This window comes from Microtus oregoni, unplaced genomic scaffold (assembly GCF_018167655.1).
Source record: "Microtus oregoni isolate MIOR12 unplaced genomic scaffold, Mior012 000021F_ref0000039, whole genome shotgun sequence".
Taxonomy (NCBI): domain Eukaryota; kingdom Metazoa; phylum Chordata; class Mammalia; order Rodentia; family Cricetidae; genus Microtus; species Microtus oregoni.
In genome coordinates, this window is record NW_024543080.1 from 13,367,153 (window position 1) to 13,379,606 (window position 12,454).

Genomic DNA, 12,454 nt, shown 5'->3' on the forward strand with positions numbered 1-12,454 from the left:
ATATATGGGCTGCTCATGCAGGCTTCAGCATTGCCAGGGCATCAATTTCCTTCATTTCATTATGTGTGTAAATTCCTTTTATTTATATTGAGATATGTTTTAAAATTGTTTACCTGAGAAATAACGTCTTTCAGACACAACAGGATTGATTCAGAATTTATTGAACTCATAAATTCTGTGGAAACACACAAGACTGCACAAGTTAAAACTTTATGTTATCCCAGCACTGAGAAGGAGAGGTGGGCACCTAGTCTCTTCCCGAACCAAAAAGCTATTTGCAAATTATACGTGCTTCAAAAGATAAAATCAGCTTATCTGCAGGAGTGTGTCATTTGGTATATTAACCACCTCTAAAGTAGGTCCCATGGCCAACTGAAAACTGACCTTATGATTTTTATGGGCTTTTTATTTCATTTGTTTTTATCATATTGTTTTGTTGTTGTTGTTGTTGTTGTTGTTGTTCACTTGTTCGTTATAATTTTTGATTTTTCATCTTTTATCTGATAGTAATAACATAAAATTGAATGGGTAAGGATATGAGAACAAACTGTTTTTTTTTTGAGTTTGTAAGACTTAGTGACATTAATAACTCAATTAACAAACACCTTTTCATGTTTGTTTGCTTTCTTTGAGTATGTGAGTTACTGATAAGGAAAAAGCCAAAGTTGACCATGTTTGAAAAGAAGTCGCATTAAGTACATCTGATCAAAAGACAGAAATACATCAGGAATTTAATAAAATTATACTTTCATCTCACCATCAAACATTAAATTCCCAATAATTTAGGTTATTCTTGAAGAGATATATGCAAATCTGAAAGAATTAGTTATCTTTATTTTACCATGTTAAAGAATATAATTTATAATCTGGATATTTGAAGAAATAAACCAAATAACTAGAAAAACATGGGAAAGTCCGTAGTTATAGAAACAAGTTTCAAAAACTAAAAATAACCATTTATTATTTCACTCTAAGTGAAAACTTTATTCTTTAAATGATAATTAGAGTATGTGGGAGGAAAATCTTCCTACTAGGCTGTGATAATGGCAATTTTTAAGAGAAGCAAAATAATTTGCATTTATTAAAGCTTTGCATGAAAATCATAAACTAGTGATATAATGACGCTGCCAAATTAAGAAAGAAATAGGCACAGAGTTCAGCAGCACTCAACGGAACACAAAGCACAAAGAAGTCTCATTCTTCAGTATTTCTTTGTCCATGGGGAAGGCAAGAATCCAATTTCCTTCAGTGTTGTTGTCTTCCAATTTTACTTCATCTCTCCCTCATATTCCCTCTTTTAAAAATCCAGATTTCCCGTACAGAAATGTAAAGAATTCTCAGTCATTCCCATCCCTCTATGGTACCCGTGCTCACATTTCCCTTGGAAGTACTAATTATGAAAATAAAGAGATTTCCTTGTTCTATGGCTTCCAGAAAGACACAAAAGTCGCCATTTGGGGGAATTAAATCTTGTCCTCACATATAGATGAGTAGAGAGTGTCTTATCTTGTCAAAGGATTCTTGGACAATGAAGTTGTCTGCTAAGGGCAGTGGACCATCGCCATAACAATTAGCAATTCCACAACATGTTGGATTTCTCTACTTGGACAGGGATATTGGGTTGGCAAGAGAAAAGACCATAAATGCTGGTCTCCAGAAGCTTTGCTTCTCTGTCATGTTTGGCAAACAGCAGCAAGTGGTAGCCACTGGTGTCATGTTGTTCAGACCTAAATGTTAGCACTCTAAGTATTAACTAGTGTTACAGTCCTCACACAGGCCTCCCATAGCCTGACACTTAGCAACATCCTGTTTACCTTCAACCCTGAAGACCTGACTACTCTCCTAAACACATCTGGTGGCGAGGAATTGTATGTTCTTTTCCCTAAGTCTGATCATTTTCACGGTTCTCATTAACTTACTGTCTGCTTCTTTTCCCTTTCCTTCAGTATTTGGCTGCCATTAGTCTGTTCGTCTGTTCGTACAACTGTTAGACACCACACACAACTTGTCTTCAGGGACTGCTGTTTCCCTCTCTCAGGGCCAGTGAGGGCATCTAGAAGTGGATAATTTCAGGAACCAATGATAGATGTGACCTCAACCATTGCTGCTGGCATGTTCACTTAATCACGGTATGTATACTAGGACTAACACCAGGATTCCTACCGCATTCCCTGTCAAGCCTGCCCTTTCTGACCCACGTTAGCTTCCTAGCTGCTTCTATAGTTTTTCTCATTGTCTTATGGATTGTTTCTACTGCTGTGAAGAGACACCATGACTATAACAAATATTTTATTTTATTTTCTATTAAGAATAACATTTAATTAGGTAGTTCACTTACAGTTCAGAGGTTCAGTCCATTATCATCTTGGCAGGACATGACTATGCAGGCAGACATGGTGCTGTAGAGGTTACTGAGAGTCTGTGTTTTGCTCTGGGAACAGGAAGTGATCTAAGACACTGGGTGTGGCTTGAGCATAGATGAGACCTTAAAGTCCATCTCCACAGTGACCCACTCTCTCCAACAAGTTCACACTCACTCCAACAAAGCTATACTTCCAAATAGTGCCCCGCCCTTTGGAGGGAACATTTTCTTCTAAACCACAATATTCATTAACTACTCAGTTGTCGGCAAAGCCTTTTATTGAGCTTGTCCCTACTGGTAGCCCAGGAAGTGTAAAGCAACTGACTTACTCCTCCTTTCATTAAGGCTTGGCATCTCATCACATCACAGATTTGCCATTGTGGAGAGGTTTGGAGGGGTGGCTTCAAGGTTAAGAGCACTTGTTGTTGTCACAGAGGCCTCTTGTTTGTTTCCCAGTATCCACATGGTTACTCATCACCTTTTGTACCTCATGTTCCAGGGAATCTGCCTAAACATGACAAGGAATCCTAATATCATGCCATTGTCTTCATTGGCATCAAAATCTTTATATTTAGATTTATACTTTCATCAATTCATGACAATTTTGTCACCGTAGATAATGTCAAAACATCCCCATGTGGAACTCCGAGTTGAACCTTGCTATTCAGGCTTAACATTTTTCTCTTATTTTTCTTCAGTAGTTTTTTTTAGTTCTGGAGTACAATTTATTTCTGTGTCACAATGAGTGTGATCAGCGACAACATCACTCTGAATCAACACACATAATTTCAAGGATTACTAAAGTATAGTGTGAAATATCTCTGGCCAACCAAGTGAATGTCAGTCGCATGTAAGGTGAGTGAAGAGATTTAGCTGATTTGTTTTCAAAGCGATATGCAGTGGGTGAGATCTGTATTTCAATATAGGTATTCATCCGTTTCAGTGAATCCCAACAATCTTGTCTTAGGTCCTGTAAATTGATATAGGTTAGGCATAACAAATATTCCAATCCCCTAGAAAGACCTTACCTGCAAATTCATACGAAACCAAGTCTACATTATGTTGAATGCAATTTATTTTCTCAGTTTCTATGTATTTCTTAAGCTCATTAGAGAAAACAGATTTCACCTTCAGGTGAAATTCATTTCTGTCTTAAGAGACAGCACATAATTGTCTTTCACTTTCCCTTCGATTGCCTCTTATTTTAGCATTTAATCCTTCACCCATTAAAATAACTACTTGGAGATGGCATTTCTTTGGGGGAAAGTTATAGATATGCTAAGTGGTGTGTGACAAATGAATTCTATAATTTGAAAACCTAGTAGCTATCAGGTGGTGAGCGATGGCTCCTGCCAGGTTTATTGACTATTAAAGGGACATTTTACAGCACGCGTTGCATCATGTATTTATTCTTAAGTTAAGCCTGATGTGCTCAGCTCTGCAGTGGAGCTGCTGGGTTATCAAACTATAACTATGTCTTATATATGTTGGAAAAGTATTTTTACCCGCTGGAACTATTGCCTAATTATTTAAAAATAAATACCAGATTTGGGCACTTATGAGATGTCAATTTTACTAGATTATTATTTATTAATTCTGAAGAAAAATTAAAACTGACTTAAAAACTGTGCACATAATAGTAACTTTTAATCATTATTTATTATGCAATAAATTTTGTATTTTAAATCTAGCTTCTACATCCCTAGAGATTCATTTATTACTTGAGATTCTGTCTCCTTTCCCAGCTAATTCTGGCACAAACTCTGTAGTTCAGGTTGGCTTTGAACTCATTGTCCTGCTGTCTTCCCCTACCACGTACTAGAATATCAGTCATGTGCCAATAAGGCAGAGTTTCATTAATTACTCTTAAAAATGTCTTATTATTATCAAGGAGTAAAAGCATAAACTTCAGATGTCTAGGAAACACTACCCAAAAAATTTGAAGCGACAAATAAATGTTTTTAGAGAACATTGTGTAGTAAATCCTTTCTATTGTGAAATACAAATGTAGGTCTGTGTATTTGTATATTCATACCATTTTTAAATGGACATTAAATATATTATATGTTTGTTTAAGATTTATATAGGTTATACACTCCAACATAATCTTATAATAAAATTAAACTAGATTCATTGTATTTATGATTAAATCTATTACTTGAGGATTGATCTATGCCCTATCTAAAAAATTATGTATTTCATGCTCCAGGAATCAGCAACCTTCAATATTAGAACATATATGTTAAAAGCTCCTTATAATGGAATTTATGTATGTGTGTTTGCTTGTGTATATTCACATGCATATGCACACACACATATACATAAAATATATATAAATTTTATGGACTTTATTCTATGGCCTGTATTACACTATGGATTATACTATATTAACTTTATTTTCTATAAGTTGTAAAACTTTCACTGTTGGTCATATACTCCAGAAAGTTGCCAACTGCATTTTGCTTTTGAAATAAAATCTGTTGACAGCATTAGTAAGGCTGTTTTCATTTGCATGGTAATTGAAAAGAAAATAGGGGAAAAATGTTAACATATGATAAAAGAATCCTATTTGTCCTACCTAAAGTTAGGTGTCATTTATTCATTCCTACAAGATAGGAAAATAACAAGACTATCAAATTAATTATCCACATAGATTGCAATTCTGCAGCAGTCTTCTGTCCAAAAGAAAATGGGAAATCTATTAATCGATGAAAATAAAATGAATCATAACACTTCTGAGTCCTGTACACAATTTTAATTTTTGGCAGGTAAAGGTTGGGATTTTTGTATTGATTTGGAGATGACGAAGTTTATTTGGTTGGCCAAATAGTCCCTAAATTTCTCTAGCTCATACTGATTTTTTTAATATAACAACTGTGAATAAAATCTTATTCAATTTTCAAGGTGATAAGGTTATTATCCTTGAAGAATAACTAGTATGCTGAAATGTGTTATTAATAGATTATAACATCTTTGTTTTTGCATAATTGACAAAGTCTTATGAATAAAGGAGAGGGAGCATGATTACCTCACAATAAAAATAGGTTAAAATAACATGAAAATGCCTCGCAATGTTTGCATATCTAATAAAGAAATTTATATGAGATTGCATTCATAATGTTTTTTTTTAGGTAAAACTATTTTCATTTTTTGAGAAATATGTTTAACACAAATTGCTTGGCAACAGTGTTCTGATTTTCTGCATGCTCTTTTCTGCATTTTTATTTAACTTGATTAGATACGTTGCATTAGAATTTGATGGGTATTTTATGCCCTTTGTCCACACAGGATCCTATAGATTTAATATACACACACAACCACACACATACAAGTTTTATTCAATTTCTAACTACACAGCAAACTTGTTATTCACATTGTGGTTAGATTGTAAAATACCAGATATGTTATACATAACTTTTCTATGCAGGTTAAGAACAATTTAGTGCTCCGTTTATATCCTTTTAATTCCTGAATCACCAGGTATGCCATTTTATATAATTCTACACTGTCTATGATTCTAGTAATGCGGAACATAAGCTCATTAATTTTACCTTCCCACTGTTGCTCTTTCTTTACATCTTTCTATACTCACCTGATTCTAGGTCCTGACCCTCCCCCCCCCCAAAAAAATAATTTTCTATTGTCTCAGTGAAACACAGGTGACTTCAACTCAACCATGTGGAACTCTTAACAGCTCCTTATGGTCCCAGGGAAGCACAAATGATCCTAATCATTTAGTTCATAGTCAATATTTTACAGGATTTCAAAACTCCCTAACGATGCTTAAGATTATTCTCTTTCCTATAAAAATATTTTTTGCTAAACTGTATAGATTAATGCTGTAACCCTTGATTACCTCTGAAAATTGAAAAAAGGACTTTATGGATAAGGTCTCAGTGCACATTGGACATAGGATGTGGAGCTGGGCTTAACCTGAAAACCTTCTCTCTGACCCTAATATTCATAGTAACCAAAGGTGATAGGCATGCAACTAATTGAATAGAGAAATCTATAGTCATTCCCAACTGTGATGTCTCTGAACAACATCAATGGCCAAATTTATCTAAAGATAAATAGTGGTATTTAAACCTTGGTGGTAAATAACAGCTTTTTTAGTGGACTCTAACCCTACTTGATAGGAAGGAATTCAAGCCTGGAACTGAAAACCTAGCCAAATATACATCCTAGGAATGTCATGGATCTTAGAGGAGACTCCTGCACCTAAGGTCTAGAAAATGCTGAAAAAAAGGAGAGGAATGGTTCTAAGAGCCAGAGATCAAAATGTCTACAGAGAGATAGTGTATTCCATGAAAGGAAAGCTGTGTCGATGGAATCAAGGCAGGAGGGAGAGACTTGGTCCTGCCTCAAAAGCTGTGACAGACTTTGTTGACTCCCCATGGGAGGCCTAACCCTCTCTGAATAGTGGATGGTGGGTGGTGTGGAGAGGTGGAGGGGATGGTGGAAGGACTGGAGGGAGAGGAAACTGGGATTGGTATGTCAAATAAGATTGTTTTAAAAATTAAAATAAATAAATACAAGAGAAAATTGTTAAGATAAAATCTCTTTATAATTCACTGTCATATTAAGGAGCTCTTTTAAGTACTAGGAATGCTCAAGGGATTTGATTCAACAACAAGAAGGAGCTAGGGAATCTGGTCAGTTTACTTGAATATTTTGAATTGTTTACCTTTCTGATTAAGGCTCTTCCTTGCAGTTTGGAACATTTCAATCTCAAAGGAAACTATTGCAACAATGACAAGTCTGCAAAAAAAAAAATGGATTGTATTGATTGGTTTTAACTTGACAGACCCAAGATCACATGGAAAGAGAATTCAGTTGAATTTTCTTGAACAAACCGACATGTTGGTATTTCTGTAGCGATTTTCATGTTTAACTATCACAGAAAGAGTCACCTTGAATGTGGGCAGCACCATTTATTGGAATGGACCGTAAACTATATAAGAGCCAGCTACCTGGCTTTCTTCACTCTTATACAATTATTTAAATTTTTTTTATTTTATTTATTAATATTTATATAATTATTTTAAATTATTTAAAAGTGACAATGATACATTTATTCTATCTGCTCTGGTCCATAGACATTAAGTTACCAGCTGATTGAATTCCTGCCTTGACTTCCCCAAAATGATGGAGAGGAACTTCAAACTGTAATCTCTTTCTTCCTTGACTCTTCTTGATTGTGGTGTTTGACGATATGAACAGGAATGAGGCAAGAACATGTGATTATCTGTTTTGAGTTTATTTGTTTTGCTTTTTATGGAATTGTTAAATAACAAAGCTTTTTTTTTTGATGCTTCCATTCTCTTCTGTGTCTCAGAATTGTAAAGTTATAGCACAATTGACTTTATCTTTCAAGTTTCTGATTCTACTAGACATTGGAAAGTATTGCTATGATTCTCTGTAATTTGGAATATTATTTTTATTTTAAGTATGCTCTTTTATACTTTAGTGTTGTTCACTTTTAATTTAAAGCCTTTAATTAGATACTTCCTCTCATCCTCAGAGAAAATTTCAGATAGACATTAAAAAAATATCTTCACATAACCAATTTAAGGATGCCAGTAGTGTATATTGATTTCCTTTTGTATCATCTCAGGCTAATGGCATTGCGGGTCACTCAAGTTCAGATAATTAAGCAGAGATTGAAATGTGAGAAAATTCACACAGATATTTGTAAGTGGTAATCAAACACACAGAATGAGTTTCCATTAAAACATGCAACAGGATTTCTCTTCCTGAGGGAATAAATATTTCCCCTATTCTGATTCCTCTGTAAAAAGAGTAGTGACTTTGTTAAAAGAAATGTATAATTATCTATTTTCATTGAATTATGCTTTTTTGTTTTCTAATTTGATTTATACCAGGACAGATGTATGATTACTTATTATAAAATTTCTGATACATATAATACATATATAGGTAGTGTTTTACATATGATTAATTCCTTTCCCAGATATTATGCACTTCCCCTCAAGATACTTTGCATGTTGAAGAATATAGGGAAGATAAGGAATTGAAGTTTATTAGTTCAATCATGATATTTATATGAAAAAGGCACATAAATAACAGCATATTAGATTACAATTTAAAGAAACTGTTTTATAAATAAAGTTTTAGTGTAATGTCTATTTACTTTTGATGTATTTGAAGTTTCATTGTTATTGTACAGAATTATTAAGAAAATAAAGTCTTAGTGTCATAAATAAGAGTTCGAAACAAGAATTCTGTTCATTATATATTAAAATTTGAGAAACATTTTGGCAGTTGAATGTTTAGCCAAGATTATTTATTTTAGGTATCTTACAGCACACATTATATATTTAGAGAAAATATTGTGTATGTAGGTTATATCTAATGCTAAACACATACATATGTCATATATGCATAAGAAATATGCAAATATTATTAAATCACCAAAAGGATAAGTTAATTTAATTTGAGGCAATATATTAACAGCATACCTTATTTGTTTGCTTATTTGGGTGATAATATATTTTGGACCTAGTGACATATGCATCCTCTACCACTGAGTGACAACCTGAACCCTAACAATTCATTTTTAGTTACCTTAAAATGTATTTTTTCTGCATATTTCCTCTGATGCCATCATTTATTTAGGTACACATCTCAATGATCTGTTTCTAACCCAGCATGTTTCCTAGGCACATTTTCCTTTAGTGGAATGAGGAATACTTATTACAGGTTTGAAGATGCCATGAGTATAAATTGTATTTTAGGAGTTGAATTAAAGAAAAGTTAAACTTTGTATGAGATAAAATTTTCTGATGGTGCCCAAGCAGACACATAAACAGCTGGGCCTGAATAAACTCTAACCTCTTGAAATTCAGTAAAATTAAAATCATATCATGCATAGATGGTTGCATTTTAGTGAAACTAATTATTTTCTATATTATAAAATTTAATAGAAAATTTTACCCATGATGGATTCATATTATTATAAAACATTTTTAAATGGACTGATTTAAAAATAGTCAACATATTATAAAGTTTTACTTGTGACTAATGCCTTAGAGATAATGCTTGAGATATACAGCAAATGCAATTCTTATGGTATTAGAGACAGCGTAAATTATTAAGGATAGCACTGTAGTGATAATTATTTTTTGATAGTTTAAAATTTAAAAGTATACTTTATAAGAATTTGACACTTTCAAAAGTCACCATCTTAAGTTCATAAGAAGTTCTGGTTTGAAATGCATGTGCTGTTAAATACTATATGCTAAATATCTATGGTAGTAAGGGTATTCCCCATCAGATATTCATGTGAATTACATATACAAGAACATAGGATTCAATATCCTATCAGCAAGAAATGGCAAATAGGCATACAATAATTTATTACACAAATAAAAAGCAAAAATGAGTTATATTAAAGAACAGTCAGAAGTCAAATTGTGTGATATTTTGCCAAGTATTTTTAACTAAGTTTACTATATAAATTTATTTTAATTAATAAGGATATTAAATCAGTGTTGAGTCATACTTTTATGCATAATTCTTACAGCAATTAGGACAAGAATCCCATTGTATTGGAATGTGATAGTTATAAATACTGTTGAAGATTGCATGCATTAGAAAAATGCATACGAGTAGTTGTAGATGGGAAAATTGAAACATACATATCTTTGATGCAATGTTTCTATTTAGGTACTTTTTTAAGGCAATAGTGCCACAATATTTACATGACATTTTGGCCTCATGATTTTTTTGGAGGTGCATACTCTCTTAGTTCTTTGTACCCAGCTCCCAGTGATTCCAGTTTCTGTCTATAGAGACCTTCACCTCACTTCCTCACCTCTAAGTGAGGTCCATTGTTTTTTACCTAGAAGAGGTAGCCTCTAATTTGCCTCGCTCTCCCTATACTGACTCTCCAGACTGTTTACAGTCCAGAACCCAAAATGCTATAACTGAAACAGAAAATGAAATACATCCCCATACAGTACTCAGATCAACTCATATTTCTTTTCTAGTAGAAGCTAACTTCTTGTTCTGAGTCTTCACAGCATGCTGTGGTCTTTTCTTCTGCCTGGACATCCTATGCCCCCTTCTATTTTGCATGTCTCTCCATATTTTGTTGCCCCCTCTTTTTTTTTAATTTTCTGTTCTCTTTCCTCCTTCTGGTTTTTTCTATGTAGTCATATGATTTATTTATGATTCATGTTTATAAAAACATCCTCTCCGGAAATCTTAGCTGTACACTGAAGTCAATGTTTTGTGAAGCAATTCCTAATGATTGTTTCATACTTTGCTCGTTTAAAATTTCTTTTTCTTAAGCATTTGTTGAATTAAAGACGAATTCAACATGCAATGCTAATTATCTCTAAGTATATTCAAGCACTATGAGCAAAAGGACATTTCTTTAAGCTATGATTATTTTTAATGCTAAAATTTTAAAGCGTAAAATTTGTAAACAGCATTATTTAAAAAGCCTCTTAATAAATTGATAATAAAATCTAGCTTCTAAGCTGTTATTATAGAAAATGGTCTATTTTATATATATCTACATGTGCTATCTCCAAAAATATACCCTAAAAGAATTATAATGAAATAATAGCAATGATCCTTTTTAAACTTGCAAGCTCAACTACTTAAATTAATATACCAAAATGCTCTAAAATGTACCTAAGTTATAATGGCATATGAAATATTTTTTTACTTTTAAATAATGTTATTCATAAACGTGAGTAAAATTGCTAACATCAGTAACTGAATGAAAATAACTTTCATATTCTATTAACTCAAAGAGTAACAGTATGGCCTTAAAATAAAGTTTAGATGTGAAATTCTCTTTCCACATACAAAGACATTGAAGGCAGGATTAAACAAGAGGACTAGGAAAATAAGTATAGTATGGAGGAAAATGGAAGGAAAAGGCAGAGAATGAAAAGGTGGATAAGTTAATCTATTTTGAGGGAAATAAGAGTGGACTGTTAATGCTGTCTTACTAACAATAAAAAAAGCAACTGCAACCAAATGCTGTTATCTTCAAATATTTCTGTAGTGATGGCATACTAAAAGAAATTCTTTTTTAAGAAAGACAGAATGTAATAATTGCAGAACTAGAGTAGAATACATGTTTAGTCCTAGCAGACGACTTATGCAGAAATTAAACAATAAAGAAAGCTGAGGTTAATTTTTAAAAATGTCATAAAAATACAACTAAAGTTTGTGAGCTCTGTAGCAGTATTGATTACTTATAAAGACACTGAGTGATAATAGCAATTTTGGTTTAACATTGCATTTTGAGATTAAGTAACTGTAGGAGAATGTGAGAAATCACTAAGACAAATTGGAACCAAGGAAAATTTGGATATTTAATATGGCACAGAAGATACAGAAAAACTTTCTTTTACATTTATATATTTATATATTTGTCTTTACTAAGTGTTTCTTTTATATTAATTTGTTTAATTTTTGTCTAAGCCCACCAGCAAGTGTGACTCTGGATTTCCATTAAACACAAACAAATTTCCAGGAAAGCTACATAAAGTTTTATCACTCTAGAGCAGAACAATCCTAGATGCTTCAAACTTTAGTGTTTCCACAGGCTTTCTCCATACCTGCATGACTCAGTTGGAGTCTAAACACTGACTTTGATTTAGAAAAGAAAGCCATACTGTCTTACTGCCAATGACAACCACCATAGTGAAGATGGGTATGGCTGGAAGCCAGCATGAGAAGGGAGAGATTGTCTAAATTCATAGTCCCCTAGAGGTTGGCAAGCTCTGTTTAACCTCACTCCTAGAATGCTATAGCCACACAACCATATGTAGCACAATAGCTGTAGGCTTAGGATCCCGACTTGACCCAGCAAATAAGCCATTACCACACAACCCAGGCAGGCATGATGAATGGTATTAATGAGAACAAGAGATTTCGACCAGCATAGATTTCAATGTGTAGCAGACAGTTTAAGATTAAAGCTAAAGGTAAATAGTGAAATAGAATTTATTAAAATTTTAATGTGTTTTTTTACTTTTCATATTCTTCCTTTTTTAAAAAGTACATAATTATTAAAAAGTTAGAAATAATATCTTTTTAAAAAATAGC